At 37.1% G+C, this 24,785-nt stretch overlaps 1 long non-coding RNA gene across 2 annotated transcripts; it reads right to left on the reverse strand.

The window, feature by feature from the left end:
• Nucleotides 1–1,680: 1,680 nt before the first annotated feature.
• LOC112652347 (uncharacterized) lies at nucleotides 1,681–23,311 on the reverse strand. 2 transcript variants are annotated; one of them, XR_003131388.3, is made up of 4 exons: nucleotides 23,033–23,311; nucleotides 3,707–3,765; nucleotides 3,051–3,182; nucleotides 1,681–2,143 (listed from the first exon to the last, which is right to left on the reverse strand). It is a non-coding gene; the product is annotated as an uncharacterized LOC112652347 (long non-coding RNA). The 2 variants fall into 2 exon arrangements; XR_003131387.3 differs by having other exon boundaries at nucleotides 1,681–3,182; nucleotides 23,033–23,309.
• Between the last annotated feature and the right edge of the window lie 1,474 nt (nucleotides 23,312–24,785).

Below are 24,785 nucleotides of genomic sequence, written 5' to 3' on the forward strand. Positions count from 1 at the left end.
TGAGTTTGCTCTCTCTGCCCTCTTTATGACATTTAGGCTGATAAAGAAGGCTCGCATGTCAATGAGAATGCCAGATCAGTTACGGAATTTGCTTTGAATCAAAGTTCATTTGATCAGCCCTGGCATTCCAGCTATTGGCTGGGCTCCTCCTAAATTGCTCTTGTTTATTCTAAAGTAAACGTCAGTTGATATTTTAAAATCTTGATTAATAGGAAATCAATGGGTTCTATTGAAATAAGTAAAACCAAAAATTCTTTTTGTGTGAAAGTACACTGGGCCTTTGAAGACATAATTGACACGTGAGTCACCAATGTGACCTTTAATCCCTAATTTTTTTATGTGAGACAATTGTACTTACATTAAAACCATCCTAAAATTTCAAAACCCTGTATACCTTTATGTTTATTTTAGATTAGATTTCAAATCTGATTATTCTTGCTTAGATTAAGACAACATGCCAAGACTGGAAATCAGAAACTTTCTGACTAGAAGAATTATCTATTTTGTTATGTGATTTACAGGAAAGTTGAGAGATATCCTTTAAGAAGTTTGGAAAAATTAGCAAAAACTTCACCCATATTTAAGATAGGAATTGGCCCATTTGGTAAGCCATGAAGGTTGCTTAAAAGTGAAAAAAATAAAAGTAGTCATTTGGCTTCTTATTTTTCTAGGTTTGTTACATAAATGTGTACTAAGGTAGTGCATTTAGACTTTAATGTACCTTTGGAATTGTCCAAGTATCTTGTTAAACACTGGTTCGTGATTTGGTAGGCTAGGACCTAAGATTTAGTCTTTCTATCAAGCACTAGATGCGATGCTGACAGTTCCTGAACTACTCTGTTCATGCCTCACATCAAGTAAGAATTCAGTAAAGTAGTGATTTTAGTTGATTCATGAAAATTGATTTCCTGAGGCCCTGCTATAACCTTGTCATTCTCATATTTATTGAGAAAATGTATTGAGTGCCTACTCTGTTCCAGACACTGGTAGGCACTGGGTATGCATGGTGAGAAAACCAGATCCGTAGCAACTCTTACAAACCATGGTCGTGAGACACAACTGAATGCCTATCCTTCAGAGTCCTGTGAAGAAGACAAATATTAAGGAAATAAATACATATGCATACAAAACATTACAAATTGTGGCAGATGCAATGACAGTATGATGAAAGAAACTAAGAGGGGTTGTGAAAAGCAGGTTTGAAAGATGCCTATGTGTGAACCACATGAAAAGGAAGAGAAATGCATTTCAGGCAGAAGAAGGGATGATTTGGGCAGTGACCCTAAGAAAGGAAAGTGTTTAGCTTTCTAGTGAAACCTTATTTTTGTCTTTATCTTTAGATGGCCAGTGCTAACTAAAATACAGTGAAACAGTAGAAGGGGCAAAGAAATGGGTCAGAGATGAATGACCACCTGCCTAATTTACTATCAAATAAGAGTGAAATACATTTTTAAAAATTACTTTAAAATAATTAGGTATAAACCAAGGCATAGGGTGACCACCCAAGTGCATACAGGCAGGCAGAAGCCAAATCACACAGGCACTTTGGGCTATAAGGTTGTTGGGAATTTTGGTTTTGGTTTTTCCTCCTATGGAAATAACTTCTAGTCATGGGAATAACATAATCCTATTTATGATTTAATAGATCACTCTAGAAGCTATAAGGGTGTGAGAGTGAAATCAGTCTTTTTATAAGAAAATAAAACATTCCAAATATTTTTGGTTTACTTCAGAAGAAGCAGTGTCAAAAACATATAACATGAATTGGAGGAAGACTAAGGTCATATTTTAATTTTGTCCATTAATTTGTTTCATGTAGTTACATGTTCATGTAGTTTCAGTAGTTACATGTACTACTACATGTGTAGTTCATGTATTCACAATGGTGTATGAAGTTAGTTTCATTTGTTTACTTATAAGTGCATAAACACCAAGTAAGAAATTCCCAAAAAGAGTTTTAAGATCTTTGGACTATCAAGTGTTACATAGATTCAAAGAATTTTTATTGATGGGACAGTGAATACGATGCATAAGATATGATAAAAAAAAAAAACTTGGAAAAAATATCGGGTGTATATGCTAGTAGCTTGAGGTATAGAAGTAGATGTTCACAGAAATGATGCTCGTTCCTCATATGTGTCCACTGGAAAATTAAAATATCTCATACAGACGATATAGAGAGACTTCAGGAGTACCTTAAAACAACTACTAAATGCCATCAGCCTTCTCTACATTTCTTCTCTTCAAGAAGTGATTTTAATATGCTTTGTTTTATTGCTTTTACATACTAAAGGTATTTCTATAACGAAAGTGATTTTATGTGCTTTGTTTTAATGATCTTAACTATAGAAAAGCTGAATATTTCACCACTTTGAACCTTTTACAGTAACCATATCATAAAATCTCTCTTGTACACCCTTATCTTCTATCCCCACAAAACTCCCTCAGACAAATTTCCAACACTGTGCTTGGTTGTTACTGAAGCATTAAAAGGGGAGGGAAAGGATTAGGGAAGGTTATGTAGCTGGCATTAGAACAGAAAGGGAAGGAGGGAAGAAAGGGAGAGGGGTGGAAGAAGGGAGAGAGAGAGGGAGCAGAGGAAGAGATATTGGGAGGAAGAAAGAAGGGAGAAAGAGGGAAGGGGAGGGGAGGAGATTGAAATAAAGAAGAAGGAAGGAGGAAGCAGAAAAAGAACTAATGAGTTGGTTGAAATAGAAGAATACAAAGATTACAGTCATTCCACTCACTGGTAACCCAAGCTTGATTTTTAAAAATTCTCTCTCTCTCCATCTATCTACTGGGCAATTGATTTTTTTTTTTAAATCGTCCTTCTTGGGGAAAAAGCACATGAAGAGAAGACTGAATGTTGCCCCAAATGTTCCAAGTTCTCTCTCTCTCTCTCTCTCTCTCTTTTCCCCTCTATTCCTTCCATAACCAAGGAAATTCTGAGCCACCCAATTGGACAGTTAGTCTTGCTTCTCAGAATCAAATTCTTATTCTTTGAAAATGCGGCTCTTAATCAACAGCTTGTAGGAGGGTTAAGAACTCACTCCATCTCAGTGCTGAAGAGCAACCTCACATGCTCGCTCTATTTTGGACAGTTAGGCTGGCCAGTGGCCATAGGCTCCACTCCATGGAGACATGTCAGAGGAGTTGAGTTGTATCTGAAATAGTTTCTTCTCCTGTTTTCATCAATGGAAGAAAAAAAAATCAATCATTCCTATTAGCACTTTTTTTTATAATTTATAATCAGCACAGTTTATTTGCTATTCTGATTACCTTTTTAAAAAACATGCTATGCTTGGAAAGCCTGTGCTAAATGAGATCTTCCCAAATCTTCCCTGAGATATTCCAAATGCATTAAAACGTTTCCATGCATGTATGAATTCTAGATTTGGACCTATAAAACCTGTCCGATAATAATTTGATTTTAGAGCTAGATCTGGAGCTCTAAAGAAAGTTTTAAAATAAGTAGTTCTAAAATCTTTTCTATTCTCAAAATTAATATCTGATGACTGCTCAGGGAAGCATGCTTAGATTCATTGATTGAACTTAAAACGCACAAAAAATTCTACAACCACTGATTCACATTTAAGAGGAAGCTGTTTTAAATCCATCAGAATTTGTATTCGTCTGGCAAGCATTTATACAGTCACATCAGTCATTCAAACATTCAGTGCTTCTGAACTACTCAGTAAATACCTACTCCTCTGAGCCCCTGACACTCCAGCCACACCGTCCACTCCTTCAAGATCGTTGCATTACCTAGAAATAAAGTAAACGATTTTTTATTTCCTTCCCAATGTTTCTAATTAGAAGACTGCCACGCTGACAATGCACAATGCTCTTCCATTGCAATGATTCTTCTGCTTTCATCACCTGGAAAATTGTGGTGTGTCAGACCCTCCCCCAAAGCCACGCTAGCTTCTGGCAGTGATTTGGTTGCCAGGGGAACCCAGTTCCTGTCTCAGGACACTGAGGACTGTTCCCGAACACTAGGAGCCTGGTGTGCGCACATAGGTGTGGGAGTGAGGGCGTTCAAAGGCCCCACTACTTCCTGTCTTCCCTCTTCCCCAACCCCTCACTGCATGCCCTATGATGCCGGTTGACTCATTCATTCTCCATGACCCATGGCCTCCTCTGGAAGCCGTCCACGTTCTCCTCGCCTTCCCACTTCCTCTGCCTGCAGCTCTAAGACACAGAAACGCTTTCCTAAAGAGATGAGTGATATCACATCCTTTTCCAAACTGTTTATCTTATCCCCAGTTCACACTGCACCCAGCAAGTTTAATTCCCTTTGTGCGACAGTTGCCCTTCACATTTGTTACACAATCAAATTTATTTTAAACGCATTATGACATCTTTGCTATTGAAAATAGTTCTCTGAAGAATGCTTAAGAGAAAGAAAATGAAGTAGGTATTCCTATCCACCCACCGTCATTTGTCTCTTTCATAAGTAAAGATTTTCACCCATTCTCTTTGCCCAAAAGGGGTACGCCTTTGTAAAACAAGGCCATCTCAGGTCATTGATGCCCCTCCTTCAGCATGTAACAACTGGAGACCACTGGAGTTACTGGGAAAATAAAGGCCATTTTCTGATAAGTAGTTTTGTGAGAAAATGTCTATTTTTTGGAGACAATGTATTTTTAAAAAATTTTAAAGGCTAACTTTTTATATTTGTTGCAAAACACAGTTGAACACAGAAAAGGACAAGGAACATAAATCACCCTTAATATAACCACCCAAGGATAAGTAAGGTTAACTATGGGGACCACTTAGATCATATTTTCCAAACAAGTTTCTATGTTCTCATCTGGGTAAGCAGGGCTAGAAATGGAGGTGGGGATGAGAGAATGATAATCATGACCAATGGCACCAAAGTATTTCTAAGTGGGTGGTAGAAGGCATACATCATTTCCTTGTCCAAGCCAGGTGTCACAGCTGCCTCTGGAGAGTACAGTAAGAAAGGAAACTGGGGTGGAGCAGAGGAGGGTATGTGACCAAAACTCTCCCATTCCTACTTTCCTCTGGACACTTCTTCAAATGGTCAGAAAAGTCAAAGAATAAAATTTAATACAACTCACTATATTAAGTAATTCACCAAGTCTCTTCTGGGAACACACGAAGCTGGTTCTCCTTATGGATGTGATGTGATCATAGATTATTAACTTGGATATAGTGAAAAGACCGTAATCCATCCTTTTCAGTTGAACCTGGGTGGCAGCATATGTTTGTAATCCTATCTTTTCCACAGATGACACAATTCCATACAATTATTAGTCCTACTTTATGATTGCTTAAGGGTTCTAGGGAAATATTTTATGCTCTAAAACGATTCTAGCCTCAAGGGGCTTCCCACTGGTTATTCCTTCTGCCTTGAGCAAATTCCCTTCTTAATATTTCCATAGTTATTTTCTCATCCTTTATCCAAGCTCACATGCATACCAAAAAGAACTTCCCAGACACTTTTAGTATATAGTAGTCATGGTCACCCCAGCCCTCTCGAACTCATTTCAAATGTTTTACCAATATTTGAAAGAATTGTCTTCATATATGTTTGTTTATTGTCTGTTTCCCTGCATTGCAGTAAGAGCAAGACCTCCTATGTCTAGTTCACTGCTTATCTCCAATGTCTGGAGAAGCACCTGGCTTTTAAATATATTTGCATTAAATAAAAATATTCATTAAATAATGAATGAATAAAACAATATATGATACATTATACTGACAAAATAATTTCACTGACAGCAATGGACAAAGCTTAAATGTTTGCAACTGTCCAACTAGTCACTTGAAAGCTGAAGCAAAGTAGAAAATCCTGGGTGAACATACTATGCAGATTACCCAGAAGATGAATAGGTTTCAAAGAAATGCTTATTAATTTCCTTTCCCCAGATCCTTAATTTATGCATGTGAAAACTCTTGTCCACTGTGATGTACTTTATAAACATAAATGTTTTTTTATTTTTATTGCCAAGAGTCATCTTACATCTGCCCTACATTTCTGTCGAAGAGGACAACGATGGTTATGTCGGGGAGGACCAGGAGATGAAAATTTTCTGAAGGCCAAGGATACGGAAGGGAACAGAACTTCATGGGATGTCTCCCGCTGATCAGGGGCGGTCGCAGCTCTCAACACAACCCCGTGGAATCCTCCTTGTCATCTCTGTTTGTCAGGCGAGGAAACTGAGACTAAAGGAGTTTTGAATAGCCTGTTTGAATCATATAACTTATAACTAAAGCTAGTTCTGATTCCAAAATTAATGTTTTCTACTATCCCACAATGCTCCAGGATGGCAATCATGTGTGCAAAAAGGAAGCCAACTCTGTTACCACTGTCCAGCGCCTTATTCCACATTACACACATCCAACCACAAGGGTCTGTGCTATATGGTTCCTGGAAATACGAAGGCAAATGTCGATCACTTACATCACTGTGCCTGTCTCCCTGAGCCCTCATTTCCACTGTGCCTTTTGACTTAATTTCCCATCACTGCTGTGAAGAAAAAAAGGAGATAGGAAAGGGAGGAGAAGAGAGAGGAAGAAAGGACCGAAGGAAGAAAACAAATATATTAAGGCTCTGGGCACCAGGATTCTGTCATTTTTTAAAAGATCTTTTTGGCCTCTTTTATGTAAACATCTATATCTCTTATTATAGAAAATGAGACCAATGAGAGATAGATACATTTATCTATATATCCCTCTCTCTCTATCAATTATCTATCATCATCATCTATCTACCTACCTATCATTTATCTCTCTCTCATTTCCTCCATGTACATCATGCACCAAAATATCTGGCTCAGCGTGGGTTTCTCAGCATGGTTTTGTGTTGTTCTCTCACCACAGATATCATTCTCCCTTCAGGGAATTTCTAGCCTCTGATTTGTTCTTTATGGTCTTTTTGGAAAAGTTTTTCATGGTGAGATTTTTTTTGCTGTCTCCATAACTGTTTTTAGGAAATACTCATATCCTTGAATAAGGTTAGGGAGTATGGATGTAGAAAGGAGGAGATAGGAGGAGAAAAGAAGGTGCTGAAGCTCAGTTTTAAAAGGGAAACATTGGAAAGGAGTCCAGTCACCTCACCACACCCGTAAATTGGCTCTTAGGTAAGGAAGAGGTGGGGCAGGATGAATGTTACCTACCAGGGCCAGGGGCGTCCTGTGTAACTGTGGCCAGTTTAGCGTAGAATCTAAGCTTATGGTCCCACTGTAACTGGTCAGCACTTTGGTTACACAGTCACTCTCCATAACACCCCCATCCCTGTGCCACATACTAGAACCAGTTGTGTTTGATGTGAGATGGGGAGGATTTTTCTGTCCTTGGCCACCAGGGTCCAGTAGGGTAGTTTAACATCAAACCATGTTGGGTGCCGGTTCTTCTCTGACTGGTGTCTCCTCCAGCTCTCCCTGCTTATGGCAATTATGTGCTTATATGTTCCAGCAGTTAATCCTTTATCTGGTTCATCCTACTGAGACCCTGAATTCATGCCCTTACATATCCATCTGGAGTCTTACTTTGCACTCCTGACTCACTTTGATGAGTCCTGATGCAGACAGTATATCCATGGTTACACTACTACCCAAAACCAGTTGTGAAATGTTTTTATCACCCTAGAAAGTTCCTTGGTCCCCTTTCCAATCAATTCATCCTTTCCCCTGCTCCTAGAGCATCTACTTCCTGAATTATGGCTCTCTAGATTATTTTTGCCTGTTCTTGGACCTCATATAACTGAGGCCTGGTAGTATTTAAACTTTTGTGTCTAGCTGCTTTCACTTAACACAATGCTTTGGAGGTTCAGTCATGATATTGTATGTATCCTTCCACCACACAAATATACCACAAATTGTTTATCTTTTCTTCTGTTGATGGACATGAGTCTGTTTCCAGTGTGGGACAATCACAAAGATGAACAGTCATACACATTCTCTTCAGTAAATACATAGCAGTTGAATTGTTGGGCCATAAGTTAGATGTGTGCTTACCTTTACTAGAAAGTTCCCAACAGGTCTCCGTTGTAGCTGTACCATTTTACAACCTGCCCCCCACCAACAGCAATATAGGAGAGATCTAGTTGGTCTACATCATTGCCAGCACATTGTGTTGTCAGTCTTTTCTGCTTTAGCCATTCTCATGGGTATAAAATGGTATCTCATTGTGGTTTTCATTTTCATTTCTTTGAAAACTAATGCTACTGAGTACCTTTTACTTCATGTATTCCTCATTTATATATATATTCTTTGTTGCAATGCCTTTTGCACAAAGACATTGGTTTGTCTAGTTGCTCATATTTGTATTGTCAATTTGAATTTTTTGTGTAATCTAGATACAAATTCTTTGTGATATATGTACCATAAGTATATTTTTCTAGCCCATGGCTTTTCTGTTCATTTTCTTAATGGTGACTTTTGAGACTCAGGAATTTTGAACAGGTCTAAAGTATTAATATTTTTTCTTTTGTGGTTTAGTGGTTTAGTGTCCTACCCAGAAAATCTTTGCCTATGCCATGGTCTTAAAGGTATTTTCACATGTTATCTTTTAGAACTGCACAATCTACATAGAACTTTCTTAGATGATCGAATTTTTTTCCATAGCTGCAATATTCAGTACAGTAAGCTCTAGGCTTATCTAGCTATTAAGCATTTTAAATGTGTCTAGATGGGGACACCTGGGTGGCTCAGTGGTTGAGCGTCTGCCTTCTGCTTAGGTTGTGATCCTGGAGTCCTCTGCCTATGTCTCTGCTTCTCTCTGTGTCTCAAATAAATAAATAAATAAATAAATAAATAATAAATAAATGTGCCTAGATGGTTACCAGGGGAAAGAAAGGCAGAGGGATGGACAAAATGGCTGAAGGGGAGTAAGAGATACAGGCTTCCAGTTCTGGAATGAATAAGTCATAGAAATAAAAGATATAAGATAGGAAATATGGTCAATGGGATTGTAATAGCATTGTATGGGGACAGCTGGTAATTACAGTTGTGGTGAGCATAGCATAACACATAGACTTGTCATGTCACTATGTTGTACACCTGAAATTAATGAACATTGTGTGTCAGCTATACTTCAGTTTAAAAAAGAAGAGGAAAAGGCAGCCCCAGTGTCCCAGCAGTTTAGCGCCGCCTTCAACCCAGGGCGAGATCCTGGAGACCAGGGATTGAGTCCCATTCGGGATCCCTGCGTGGACCCTGCTTCTCCCTCTGCCTGTGTCTCTGTGTCTCTCTCTCTCTCTTTCTCTCTCTGCCTCTCATGAATAAATAAAATCTTAAAAAAAAAGAGGAACAAAAAATGTGCCTCATATGACTAAGAAACTGATTTTCAGATTTTTTAAAAGATTAAATAGACATCGACGTTAGTGACTACTATACTAGACAGATTCAAAAAGTTTTCAGGTTCTGCATTTTATATTTAGATCTAGAATGAATCTATACTTAATTTTCATGTGTGAAGTAAGAAAGAATCATGATTCTTTTTTTTTCCCCCATATGGATATCTAGTTGTTGCAGCAAGACTTGTCAAAAAGACTTCCCTTGCTCCCTTGGATTGATTCTGTGCCTTGGTGGAAAAATCAATTGACTGTATAAGTGTAGATGAAACAAATTCTCAGTAAACTGTATAAATCTGTTTTTTGTTTTTGTTTTTGCTTTTTCTTTTTAGCAGTTATGCTCTAGGCAGTGTTCTAGATCTAGGAAAATACGGAATCCTCCATTTAAGTATCAATCAAGATGCTGTTACCCCCGTTCTCATTAAGATATCAATGAAATTGGGAACAAATAACAGTCACTGAAATTTGCAATATGGTGGTACATGGTAGGTGAAATACAGAGAGCTTGATATACATGTAGAAAGTTCATGCAGTTTGGATTTAGGGGGCAAAGTTATGGAAGGTTTCCTTAAAGGAATTAATGTCTAATTGAAGGCTGAAAAAATTTTGTCATCAAAGAGTAAGAGAATGTATTAAGGAAAAAAGCATCTAAGAAAAAGAATCATGTTTGAGTACTTACAATTAGTCTATGCTTTTTTTAAGTTAGCTTTCACAATAATCTACTGAGGAACACTAACACTACCATTTTTCAGACAAGTAAATCGAGGCAGTTAAAGATTAAACTTTCCAAGGTATATATGTAGTAAGTAAAAATACCAAGATTATAAAACAAGCTGCCACTCCAAAAGCCAGCCTCTTAACTCCTACTCAATAATGCTCATATTGGTTAATACTCATTCCATTTTTCTGTATTATTTTAATTTTTTTGAACCATGTTGTCAGATCTCCAGAACTTATTCATCTTATAACTGAAAGTTTGGACGCTTTGACCAACATCTCCCCATTTCCTCCAGCCCCCAGACCTTAGCAACTACCATTCTACTCTGTTTCTGAGTTCAGCGTTTTTAGATTCCACATATATGTGGAATGATTTCATACAGCATTTGTCTTTTTCTGTCTGACTTACTCTACTTAGCATAATATCCTCAAGGTCCATCCATGTTGTCATTTGCAAAATGGCAGGATTTTCTTCTTTTTATGGCTGAATAATATTCCATCATATATATATATATATATATATATATATATATATATATATATAATGTTTCACATTTTCTTTATCCATTTGTCTATCCATGGACACTTAGGTTGTTTCCATGTCTTGGCTATTATGCTGCAGTAAATGTGGAGGGTGGGAATACATCTTCAAAATAGTGATTTTTGGATTTATATCTAAGAATGGGATTGTTGGATCTATTTTTAGTTTTTTGGTAAACCTCCATACTGTTTTCCATAGTGGCTGCACCAATTTACACTCCCACCAATGGGGCACAATGGTTCCCTTTTCCCACATCCTTGCCAATACCTATATCCTCTTGTGCTTTTGATAATTGTCATTCTAATAGGTATGAAGAATTCCCATTGAGGATTTGATATGCTTTTACCTGATGATAAGTGATATTCTATATTATTTAGATAAATGTATATATTAAAGAAGAATAAAGAATATTAGCCTCCCCCCCCTCCTTTTTTAAGTAAGCTCCATGCCCAGCACAGAGCCCAGTGTGAAGCTTGAGCTCATGAACCTGAGATCAAGACCTGAGCTGAGATCAAGAGTTGCATGCTTAATCAAGAGTTGCATGCTTAATCCAGGCACCCTGGGACATAAGCCCTTCTAATTGTTAGATCCATCCATCAAGAATCAAGGTAACTTTTTTTTTTTACTAGAAATTATCTCCATCAACACTTTTAGCCAAAAGCTTAAGCTTCCTCTCAAATAATATTAAAGAATTTTAAGTTAGAAAATTCTATAGAAAAAAAAAAGGAAATTCTATAGAGGTCAGACAATTCTGTCTTAAGATTGGTCAAATTTTTTAACCTGAGTTAAGTAAGTATCATACCTGCAGGCCAAATTTGGTCTTTTTCATTCCTCTTATTCATACTTTGATATTGTGATAAAAGTTCTGGTATTAAAGGGTCTAATGCCCTATTACAATGCATATTCCAGGCTACAGTAGGATAGAGAAACTAGTTCACAGAGTACATAATGAGTCCTTGAGTTATCAAGGGCTGGTTGTAATAAACTAAGAATAGTGTGTAACTCACTTCCAAGTCGTTGGTGTTAGCTCTATAGTGCTGACAACAGGGAAAGTAAACAGTCAACACAGGGTTATGACTCAGACACCGTACACGGTATGTTTATAGAAAGCCAAGTCTGGCTCTTTCTTTGTATCCCACATAGTTCCTCCTTATGCTGAGTTCCTTTTGAAGTCAATTAAAGCTCTGTGATGGAAATGCATTAAGAAACATGTAGAAGAAAACAATAAATGTGTCAGTGAGTAGTTTCAATAACAATCATTTGGGGAAAAAATCATTATGTCTAATTAGGAATCTATCTCAAATAATTTATTGGCATCATGCAGATGACAATCAATGATCCTAAAGCTAGAGAATGGATACACAAATGTTCTTTCTTTTTTAACAAGTTCTTTATATTATTGTATATATATTATAAATACACTTTGTACAGAATATCTGGTAATGAAAGTAGAAACATGTATCATGCCACATTTCCCACTTAAAGATACATGGATAAATTTAATTCTGCCCACTTGTATTTCATTGTCTGCATTATTAAGCTTTCTTACTTATTGCACTTAAAATTATTTATAGCTGGCAAATTTAAATTCACTTATCCTTGAAAGTATGAACAATTCCTATGAAAATAGAATGTTGATCTTTTATTTGATTTTAAAATATCTAAAATCCATAACAATAAACCACATGAAAAAGGCCAAAAAGTTTTCACAGAGATAAATAAAAGGCAGCTAGAAGAATCATACTGATGATGCTGGACTTCTCAGCAGCGTTACTGAGTATTAGAAGGCAATGAGACAGTAACTATAATGATGCATGTAGAAAAATTTGAAACTAGCATTTGATACTCAGTCAACTATCAACCAAATGTAAAAGAAAATACATTTTAAGGTGTATGAGAACTGGAACAACAGCTCACAATCACTATGTCAAAAAAGTCTAATTGAGGAGATACTCCAGGAACAGAAAAAAAAAGAAGAAAGAACATGAAAGAGAATGACAGGTGGCATAGGAAAAAGTGATGGGGGGGCACCTGGGTGGCTCAGTTGGTTACGTGTCTGTCTTTGGCTCAGACGGGGATTCCATGGTCCTGGTATCAAGCCCCTCATCTGGGGGGGTCCCTGCTCAGCGGTGAGCCTGCTTCTTCCTCTGCCTCCCCCCTCCACACACACTCGTGTGACCTCTCTCACTTTATTCTCTCTCTCCTAAATGAATAAAATCTTTAAAAAGAATGACAGGGAATAAGAACCATAAGAAACTAAACAGAAGGACACTTTGAGATACATTGAAAGAGAGAGATGCCTGGAAGATTCTACTTTAAATAGCAGAATTTAAATGACCTCTTTCTCCATAGATGCAATGTATTGCCTGATTTTAAAGTGCTGCAACTGCTATGTGTTAATTTTCAATGTTTAAATTATCTATGTAAAAAGCAAAATGACATTGATCATAGTAATAGAATAGGATGTTGGAGTGACAAAAAGAAATAAGGTTAATAATGTAATAAAATAACTATTGGAAGGAGATTAGGAAGTGCAAACTAAAGAAATGAAAAGAGTACAATGGACTGATTTCTATGTTTTATTTGGAAGGAGTCAATATTTTCTATGTTAGGTCAATACATCCAAAGCAGTGTTTTAAATACCTTGTCTAAAGTCATAAAGGCAACTGAATAAGAAAAATACAATTATAACTTGAAGAAGCTCAGTAACCAAATGAAATGAAGAGGCAGTGTTAATTATATTTCTCCTCCTTCTCTGATAAAACTAGATAATTTGTATAACATGTAAGTCAAGAATAGAGCTACCACAAAGTTATAATAACTGTCAGAAGAACCAAAAGCAATCCCTGGCATGCATCTGAGAAATGGCACAGTGGGAAGTGGTGAGAGAGGCAGAAGGCCTTTCCAAATTATTTCATGCACACTTTCAATCTTGATTTATTTAATCGTATTTAACAGTTACTTTGAAAATTTAAGAATGCAGTGAATAAAACAATTTGTTTAAAATTCTATGGTTAAGTCTGTGATTGTTATTCACTGACATTCCAAAAAAGAATTTAAGGAGGCTCAGTTCCAGGAGTTTTGAGTCTTACATGTATATAAGCTTTTTCTTTCATAAGCAAAGCATTTTGAATTTGTTTTTTCCTCCCAGATATGCTTTTGAGAACTTCATAATATAAGAACTCAAAGGGAGAATGTCCTTAAAACAAATATCTGGTTATCATAAGGTGGCTAAAAGGTAACATGTGAATGATTTAGGGGCTGCCCGAGAATGACACTCTCATTGTCCTACCCGCCCCCCCGCCGCCTCCCACCCGGCATTCCTGCGTTGAGCAGATCAACACTGGATGACTTCTTCGTGGGATATGTCAGCATTCCTTTTTATTCCATACTATTCCCAGTATTCTATACTACAATTTGCCCTTCTTGTGTAGAAATCCTTAAGAATGTTCTCTTCAGGTAGCAGTGTAACAGTCATTCTTGGACTCCCTCTACAAAACTTTACAGAATAATGTTGGAGGCTTCCAAATGCAGGCTGCAAATCCCTGAACTGTGGGTTATTTGCAAACAGTACATAGATTGAGACCTCTTAAATTCATGGAGGGTGCTAAGTATGTTCAGGTCTGTGGGATGAATCCTATGTAATAGAACTGCCACAGCAACAGTTCCGGATAGGTAAGAGTCTTTTTTTAAACCTGAGGAAACAAAGCAAGATGATGTCATCAAGGATCAAATCCAGAGGTGTACCATTGAATGCCTGGGCTTTGGTTTCCTGGATGTTTGTGTGGCTTGTAACAAAGAAAAGAGATCACAGCAGAAGAATATCTGTTGCTCTAAGAACGTCACGTGCATCTCAAGACTTAGAACGTCTCAAGAGTTAGATCTATTTCATTGTAAGACTGCTGAGTGGTCCTACCAGCTCACAGACAGGGCTCAGTCAGTTACTGATAAGATTCAGGCCTTTGCAAATGGTGTTCCCCTTATCTGGAACACTACCGTTCTCTTCACCCTCACCCTCACTCCCACAGTAAACTATGTACACAATCACCTACTTATTTTTAAACACCTAACCAGTCCAACCCATCCTTCCCAGATGTCATTTCTCCCAGGAAGGCTTGTTGGATCTCCTAAGTCTATATTCCCACACTATATTCCCACACTAGAGAGATCTGAGGGTACCATGTTCCTTCCTTAGTCATCTCCTCTTGCCACCTATCAGAAGGCATTGTCATGATCTGCTTCTCATCTGTATCTGTTCCAGTCCTGTAAGCTATTTAAAGAAATTGTCTTGTTCATTTTTGGATCCCTAGGGTCTATTAAAGTGCCTGGGAACTAATAGGTAATATATAATAATATGTAATATATAGTAACCACTTAATAGAGAATAGGTGTGAGATGGGTGAACGAATAACCTGTAGGTCCAGGACACCATCATGGACATTCTTGAAGGACAAACCCGGCTTTCAGAGGTGGTCTGACCGTAACTGCACAGTGAGGTGGAAATCCAGATGTCAGTTTAGTAATTTACATTAAGAATGATGGTTGTTGATGTGCCTGGTTGCAGAATTTTTTCTAGCCTTCAGTGACTTTAGACAACTAGAAAGGATGACAAATTCTAAACAGGGAGTTGCAAGAGCGTTAGGTGAGATGGATAGATCTATGTTTTCACTAATGATGTGCCAGCTACCAGAAAGCTCTCTTCTTTCTAGAGCCTGAAAAGATCTTCTCTGGAAATGTGTGTGGATGGACAGAGCCAACCTTGCCTTCTTAAATCTCCCTTCTGACTGGCACATTTGTCCTTTGATTTTATGAAAATAGTTGATGTCTTGTAGGTCTATGAGCTATTTTTATCTTTTAGACTTGTTTCACATATATCTTTGTTTTATTCACATCATATAGCTGCTCTATTATTATAAACTCAGAGGTCAATTTATTTCTAGTTTCTTTTACACTGTGATATCATCAGCACTTGAGTTTATCAAGCAATCAGTTTTCATTTTAAAAATGTTTGATAAGCATCTGCTGTATGCCTAATGCTGTGCTAACCATTATATGTAATAGTGATTAAATGCATGGGCTTTGGGTCAAAGTGACCTAGGTTTGGATTCTACCCCTATGAAACAAACAAGTTCTTTGAACCCTCCACTGCCTCATCTGTTACATGGGGATGATTACATTTATTTAAAGGATTTTATGAAGGCCAAATGAGGTGAAATCTAGGAAGTGCTTAGAGCACAAACTCTCAGTAAATATTATCTAAATTATCTGATAATATTTACAACTTAAAGATACTCAATCCAATCAAAGGCACCTCTTACTGTAAAGGAAAGGGAAATTCAAATTAAGTTTCGGAATTAGTAATAAATTATGAGGGTTTTTTTAAAGTGTAGAAAACATTTAATGGATTTCTGTTCTTATCTCAGGTACTGTATACAATAATAGGTAATACTATTTACTGAAAACATCCAACACATATAAAATTGTGCTAGGAAATAAGGGTGATGAACAGCTGAAGAGAGTACATCCCTTTTCCTAGTCTTGCAAATTATCCATGTTGGAAATTAGATAATAGCTACAGGCTGTCAGAACTAAAATTAACTTAATAAAAGATACTTACTTCAAAATAATTATCCATGTTGGATATAGTTAATTATCCTTCTAAGTATATTTTCAAGTATCTGTTTCACTTAACTTTGTTAATCATATTAAATTAATCACTACACAGCTTTCTTATGTGAAAAAAATCACTTAACAATGATACAAGTTCCTTTAACTGTTACCTTGGCAACTGTGAAAGAAAGATAGTAATTGGATATTCTTTTTTTTAAATTTATTTATTTATGATAGACATAGAGAGAGAGAGGCAGAGACACAGGAGGAGGGAGAAGCAGGCTCCATGCCAGGAGCCTGACGTGGGACTCAAGCCCGGGACTCCAGGATCATGCCCTGGGCCAAAGGCAGGTGTCAAACCGCTGAGCCACCCACCAGGGACCCCCGTAATTGGATATTCTTGACTTGTTTACTAAGCACTTTCATTCATTCATTTAACTAATGCTAATGGAGCCCCTAACTTGCACCAAGCACAGTTCTAGCTGGGAAAGGGAAAAACAGCCCCTGACATCCGGGAGTTGGTCTACACTATCACCTTGGCCTTGACGTTCTCCTGTGAAACATAAAATAATTTCACAGAATATCAACATCAAACAAGGCCACCCTGTGGCCATGATGTATTATAGTAAAAGCAAGACCATTCCATAATTGCATCTGAGCACAGACAAAACATAAACATTGTCCAAGTCACAACAGTGACCAAATGCCCTCCTCTTTTGACTACAATGGGTGACTGTTGATTCTTTAACAATTATAGCTTTAGCCTCTCTACTTCTGTAAGAGATCAATTAAGATACCCAATCATAAAATTATGCCCACTTCCTGACAGTATCCAATCTGGAGCAAAATATTGTTCCTTCAACCCTCCCCCATATTACCCAACGCAAGCTCAAATCCTGTATGTCCTTTCCAACACTTAATCTATGGTATCTCTTACTGAAAAGCCCTCAGTTCCCCATGATGTACATTCTTCCTCACTGCAGCTTGTTCAGTTGTGGCTCTGATGGTCTTTGGCTGGAGGACATTGACATGAAAGGGAGTATCATAACATATACAAAATGAATGTTTAATGAATCATCTAGTTTTTGCATATATCAGAAAACCTAAAACAAAAATGGCTTTAAAAAGACAGAAGTTTTCTTTCTTATATAAAAGAAATCTGAAGGTAAAGAATACAGAGCTGATGTGGTAGCTCCAAATCAGGGATTTGGACTTTTCTCTCTTCCTCTTCCACTATTCTAGCATGTGCCTTCTGGATTCAGGGTTGGTTCATGGTCCAATATGACTCCTGGAGATGCAGCCAAACTTCTATAGTCTAGGCATAGACTATAGTCGTAAGCTAGGCAATTTGAAAAGAGTAAAGGGAGAGCAATGATGGGAGTGGTTCCCACGTACATCAGCTCCCTTCAAGAAACCTTCCAAGAAAGTCTACACATCACTTCTGCTTATGGCTTACTAGAACTCACCAGCAGAACTGAGTCATATGACCAGCATTATTTTCAAGGAAACTCAGTTGGGCACATTGCTAAATAATACTATCAGGGTTCTACTAAGGAAAAAGATGAGAATGAATATTAAGTAGAATTTATGACAAAATTATTGACAGTAATTTGGATTGAAAAAATAGCTCTGTCTTTTACTTTGGTGTCAATTGGGTTAGTTTATGGTGAAAAAGAAATTTCACTTATAAGCAATGTATTTACAGGAGAAATGGCCTGATTCTGTAAGAAATTATGGTGTGATGGCATTACATGGTAGATTATCAGATACCTAAAAAAGGAAGAGGAGAAAAAAAGGCAAGGAAAGGATCATTCTACATAGATTTTAGATATTTAAAAACAAGAAGTGTTTGGAGGGCCTGACTGGTGCAGTTGGTTAAGCATTTTACTCTTGGTTTCAGCTCAGGTCGTGATTTCAGGGTTGTGAGATAGAGCCCCATGTTGGGCTCCGTGCTCAGTGTAGGAGTCAGCTTGAGATTCTCTCTCCCTCTGCCCCTCCCGCTCATGCTCTGTCTCTCTTTCTGTCTCTAACAAAAATAAATAAATGAAAAAAAAAAAAGAAATGCCCTAGAAATGTCATATTCCTGGAATCAGCAGTATAAGCTATTTGAACAAGTCCCTAAAATAACAGAGCTCACTCTGGTTGCCTTCATCATTCCGAAATTTTTGAATTCTTATAGACTTATCTGCCACAGGAAGCAGAGGCTCTCAAGTTATGAATTAAATATTTCAACAAATAGTAAATTAAATCAAATCGACATGACAATTTACTTTTTAAATCTCTGTTCACAAATATGCCCTGGAAAATTTTTCATTGCAATCCGTCATCCTTTCTTTATTGGTCTCAATATTAACAATAATAATAGTAGTCCATAAGGTAATTTGAGTGATCATGAAAGATCATATACTGTTCCAAGTGTTTTACACACATCATCACATTGAAACTCCACAAGAACCCTATGATTTAGTTACTGTTACTATTATCATCGTTTTTGTTAGCAATGAGAAACTAGAGCCTAAAGTTTTTTATTTGCCCTAGTTCGTAAGGAGAGGAAGTGTACTAAAGTCCAGTAGTCTCAACCTCACGTGCTAAAGCCTTAACTACCTGATTCTATCTTCTCCGTATCCCACAGGGCAAAGGACAGCACTGACATGAGAGAATTCACCAGGGTACAAAAGGGTGGGGAGAAGCACATGGGCAAGTGATCATCTTCTTTCAAAAGTAACATCCTCCTTGGAAAAATGGATGTGATTGATTATAGAAATCGTAGAAAAATTGGTTTTCTTGGGAAATCATATTGCCTAGACTGTGGTTTTTAACATAAAAAATTGAAATACCCAATCTTTGTACACATATTAGGACTCCAGGTGAGCAATTATCCCTTTGATCAAGATAAACATTGTTAACATTTCTCATATATTCTTTCAGAGTGTTTCTATGCATGTATATCTGTATATATGCATTTATATATAATATGTACATAAATACTTCTAAGTGTATTATTCAGAGTTTCACACCGTACATCCTGTTTTGTTAATGTTTTACCTAAAGGGTATCATATGTTTTAAACATTAATAATATATGTTTATAAAATTTTCCTTGATTTTCTTGTTTTACTCTTAAAAATAGTGGATTCTTTAAAATGTGGACTCATTCTTATACAGTTCTCTTTTCTCATGTGTGTGCAGGTGTGTGTGCATGTGTGTTACATTTCAAAAATCTATGAATGCAGAAATAAAGTTAGACTTTTAGGTTTTGCAGGAAAATACCATTGAAAGTAATCATTTCATGCAGATTGAAATACTGTTGTCGGGGGGTTCCTTGGTGGCTCTGGTTGAGCGTCTACCTTTGGCTCAGGGTGTGATCCCGATGTCCTGAGATCGAGTCTCTCATCAGGCTCCCTGCAGGGACCCTGCTTCTCCCTCTGCCTACGTCTCTGCCTCTCCCTGTGTCTCTCATGAATAAATAAATAAAATATTTTTTAAAAAGTATGTTGTTGGAATGTTTGTTATCTTGAGAAGTAACCAAACTTAATGAATTTTGGAATTCCTATGGAAAGAAACAAAGCTAGGAGTGAAATTATATCTGCATATAGTAAAATCATTTAAGAGTACATAAATAGAAGACAAAAATATTGATTCCAGGGGCACCCAGCTGGGTCAGTTGGAGAAGTCTTGATCTCTGAATTGTGAGTTCATGTCCCATGTGTGGTATAAAGACTACTTAAATAAAACTAATATATATATATATTAGTTATACATACATATATGTATATGTATAATATATATATACATATACATATATATGATTCCAGGAAGAATACTGAGGGACACACTTCATGTTTATAAAATTTATAACTATATTTTTTAATTTCTCTTTTTTTGTGAGTTGTACATGTGTCTGTACTTTTCTGTATGAACTTACAATTTTTTTTTTTAATTCTGACCATGTAATTTCAACACAACATACAGACAGCTCTTGAAAGCATGGCATCCAAAGGCCAGTTTCTTTGTGGTTTAACCTGTCCCTACATAGGGTAGACTGTACAGAAGTGATTTATTCAATTAATTAGTAATTTCTTAACTTAGAAATTTAAAAATGGTTATTTTCATTGAACTTGAAACAAAAGTTATGTTCATGGGAAAATAGAACAAAATCTATGCATACTATAGCCCAGCTTTGCTAAAAATGTATGAGCAACAAGAATACATCAATTATCAATGATTGATAATACGATCATATCATTCTTAGAGGTGTGCCAATGTTATCCATTTTTAAGTAACCATAAGGCAAATAGGAGCATTCAGCAGCTATGAAAAAGTGGTCTTCACACAACATTGAATGTGCAATAACTGGATGGATAAGTTATAAAATAAAATAAAAGAAAATTAAAGGGGCACCTGGGTGGCTCAGTTGGATAAGTGTCTGCCTTCAGCTCAGGTCATGATCTCATGACCTGGGATCAAACCCTGTGTCAGGTTCCCTGCTCAGCGGGAAGTCAGCTTCACTCTCTCCTTCTGCACCCTCCTCCCCACTTCTGTTCTAGTTCTTAAAAGTAAATAAAATCTTTTTAAAAAAGAAAATTTTTAAAAAAGAAATGAGCTAAAGAAAGATTAAGTATATACAGAACATTTTTGGAAATAACAAAAAATCGAGGATGTAATTATTTATTAACTATAATAGGTAGTCCATAAAAATATTTCATAGTACTCTGACTACTTTAATCATCTGACTTCAATATATTAATTTCTGAAATAATAAAATGCCAAATACTAATCTGAAGTCCTAAATTCATAAAGAATTAATAGAATACTAAAATTTTACATGCTTCCTAATTCAGCATAAATGGTTGCAGACATCCTGTTTGCTGATCTTACTACATTCAGACCATAGTGAGAGTCTACAAATAATTTGGTATAGATATGATTCCATTTATGTGACAAATTGGTTTCTTTTTTTTTTTTTTTTTTAAAGATTTTATTTATTTATTCATGATAGTCACAGAGAGAGAGAGAGGCAGAGACACAGGCAGAGGGAGAAGCAGGCTCCATGCACCGGGAGCCCGACGTGGGATTCGATCCCGGGTCTCCAGGATCATGCCCTGGGCCAAAGGCAGGCGCCAAACCGCTGCGCCACCCAGGGATCCCCTGACAAATTGGTTTCTGAATATGATACACAAAGTGAATTTTTTCTTTTTCATATATTTAGATATATTTTTATTATACTAGTTTTGTATTTAAAGAATAGCTTTGAATCTGTAACATGAGTTCCTCAGAGACAAATGTCTTCATTATACTTAATCATATGCTTTCTGTTGAAATTCATTTCTCCATCCTTTACATTTTCAGCAAAATTTCCATATACATGAACGTGCAGTCTCAACAGTTTACAATCTCTCTGGATATACCTTGACTCTTTTCACTTAGGTATTCCCTAGTGGAGTTGTTGTTGTTTCAAGATTTTATTTATTTATTTATTTATTTATTTGAGAGAGAGAGAGAGAGCAAGAGAGAGAGAGAGCATGAGTGTGGGAAAGGGCAGAGGGAGAGGGAGAAGCAGACTCTGTTCTGAGCAGGGATCTGGATGATGTGGGGCTTGATCCCAGGACCCTGAGATCACCACTTGAGCTGAAGGCAGACGCTTAACTGACTGAGCTACCCAGGCACTCTTGGAGTAGTTCTTAATCTTGAAAATTCTCTTAAAAAAATACACAGGCCTGGATCTTACTCCAAATCTACTGAGTCAAGAGAGGAAGATGGAGTGTACACTTAGAGGAGGTTCTCAGGCAATTCTGATCAGCTGACCTTTGGTTCAGAGCTAGAGAGCTCTGGTCAGTAGTGTTAGGAGCAGTGTTTGAGAAGTGACTGGTACAATAAATTCTTGGGCTGTGTCCTAAGATCCTCCATATTTTTGAGGCTCCATGCAAGGCCTCCCTCTGTTCAGCATCCTTCATTCTTCTTGTCTATGTCTATATCTATCCCTCATTCCTATCCATGCTTACCTCTGCTTTCCAGAATTGTTACTATTCAAAAGGATAGTCCTCTCCCTTTTATACTACCCTCTGTAGAGGAAACAGAAGGTAGGATAAAATGTGAACTACTTAAGTGTAGGGGCTACTTTGGATTTCATTTTATCATCTTCCTCTACCATTCAAAGTCCTCTAGATCACATATTTTATTTCCTTTCTAGCACTTCACTACCTAAGGCTATTTTATGTATAATTTCCTTGTTTATTCTATGTTTCCCCTAAATAGAATGCAAGGTCCTTAAAAACAAGGCCATTACTACTTATTTAAAGTTCTATCCCCAGTGCCTAGAAGAGCATCTGGTTCTCAAAATACATTTTTTTTTTTCAAAATACTTTTGATGAGTAAAGGAACAACCTAGGAGGTTTGTTTTTCTGGTGTATAAATGCAGTTAATTGTATATGACATTTATCTAGTTTGTATAGTGTCAAATTCTCTGCTGTCTGCAAAATCCATCATGTTAAGGTTTAAAGGGCAAGTAATTTTATTTTACTAGTATGTCAAGATACCTGGCAATCGAATTCATGTAAGGCCTGTTTTTGAAAAAACTAGAAATTACATATTCTTTAGCATCAATACATTCTAAGGCAAAAAGTAGAAAATAATAGACATCTAAATGAAGTTAATGCATTTATTAATAATATAGGAAATGTTACTTATACATTAGAGAATTTCTTAATTTTGGTTTAGGGTTTCATGTGTTGACTTATTAAAACGACCATGATGCAGTACTTACTCAGACCTGAATCTCTCTAAAAAAACTCAAGATCAATTATATGAAGAAACACATAATTATTCTTTGGTTCTAGAGCACACCTTTTAGCAGAGTCAAAGTCAAGTTTCCACTATACATATGAAATCAGGATCCAGAGATGAGGCTTCAAAGTGAGTGGCTGGCTAGGAGCATTTGTCCAGAGGGCTGCCTTTAGTCTATTAGTAGGAGTGGGAACCATCAATTTTTCAAGATAAAGAATGGCTTCTCTACTTGAATTTCTTGAAATTGTTCCTCCTTGTCTCAGCTTAGTATGCAGAATGTAAACTACCCTATATCACATGTTTTCCTTCTCACGCACTTATTCCAGAAGGCTATGAGTCATCAAGGATTGCTGCATTGTGATGTCATTATTATGATGCCCCATGGTACCCAATGATGAGCTATGAAATGTTCAAAACGGTTAGTTTAACGTGAAGTAGGTACAAAGTTCATGGGCTTGAAAATACTGAAGGAGGTTATTTCACTCACTCTGTGAGTAGCACTATTTATAAGAGTCACTTGGTTCTTCGATGTGATTAATGCAATGTAACTATCATAATGCCGAGGTTAATAATACTAGTTGCCATTTATTGAGCTCTCCAGGTATGCTAGGTTTTGTGTTGTTTATGTATCTTATTTCATTTGATCTGCTTAACATAAGGTAGGTATCTATTTCTATTTTCAGATGAGGAAGCTGAGTCTTGAAAATATTAAGTGATTAAGTATGTGGTGGAATTTGTATATGAAAACCCAACTGTTTTGAATTGAAAGCTCATACTAAGCTAGGTATCTGCCCCTATGATTCTGAGTTACATCCCACACCAACATAAATTGTCATTGGGAATGTATACATTTCCAATTGGAAAGAGACTAAGCAATTTCCATTGTCAAGGGCTGACTTTCACTTCAAAGAAAGTGAACGATTTTTTTTTAAGATTTTATTTATTTGAGAGAGAGCGCGAGAGAGCACAAGCAAGGGGGAAAGGGCAAGGGAGAAGCAGACTCCCCACAGAGCAGGGATCCCGACATGGGACTGGATCCCAGGACCCTGAGATCGAGATCCAGCCCAAAGCAGATGCTTAACTGACTGAGCCACCCAGGTAGGTGCCTCAGAGCGAACCATTTCTGATGACAGATGTGCATGATTTGCCTTTATCTCAATGTAGAAGAAAGAATAAGGGAAAGGGAAGGACTAGAACAAAAGTGAAGCCTGAAAGGAGAACAGTGCAAACAGCCCGAGCTGTAAACAAAATCTCCACCATCTTTTGAAATCTGCATGCGGGCAAGTCTCTGAATCTGTCTGAATCACAACCTTCTCATCCAGCCAAAAAGATGACGATGCACGTTCCCGCTTCATGAACCTGGGATGGGTAGTGCCATCTTCCCAGTCTTATTTTCCATTCTTGGGCATACTTGGGCAGTAGTATTCTTTCCATTTAAACATTTTGCTGGAAAGGGCATCAAGAGGGGCAAAATTACCCTGCACCCTTATTTTCCACTCCGAATCCACTTATCATCTGACATAACAGAATCACTTTTCTATGTATCTGCCGTGTCACACTGGGCTGCTGGAGAGCAGGGGGCAGTCATCATTTAATTTCTCTCTTTACTGTTCCCCCCCGCATAGAAAAATAAAACAAGTGGATTACACAAATATACTCTTGACAAAGTTGAATAGGAGAGAAGGCATGAGTCATGATTGTTTATTTCATCCTACTAGTTGTGTGGTATTAATTAGCCTACTCACTTCCATATGCCATCGAAAAGTAAGTAGTTCTTAAAAAGTTTCCCAGAATTAGGATAGTTGCGCTGTGA

The sequence above is a fragment of the Canis lupus genome, chromosome 13 (genome assembly GCF_003254725.2).
Source record: "Canis lupus dingo isolate Sandy chromosome 13, ASM325472v2, whole genome shotgun sequence".
NCBI lineage: Eukaryota > Metazoa > Chordata > Mammalia > Carnivora > Canidae > Canis > Canis lupus.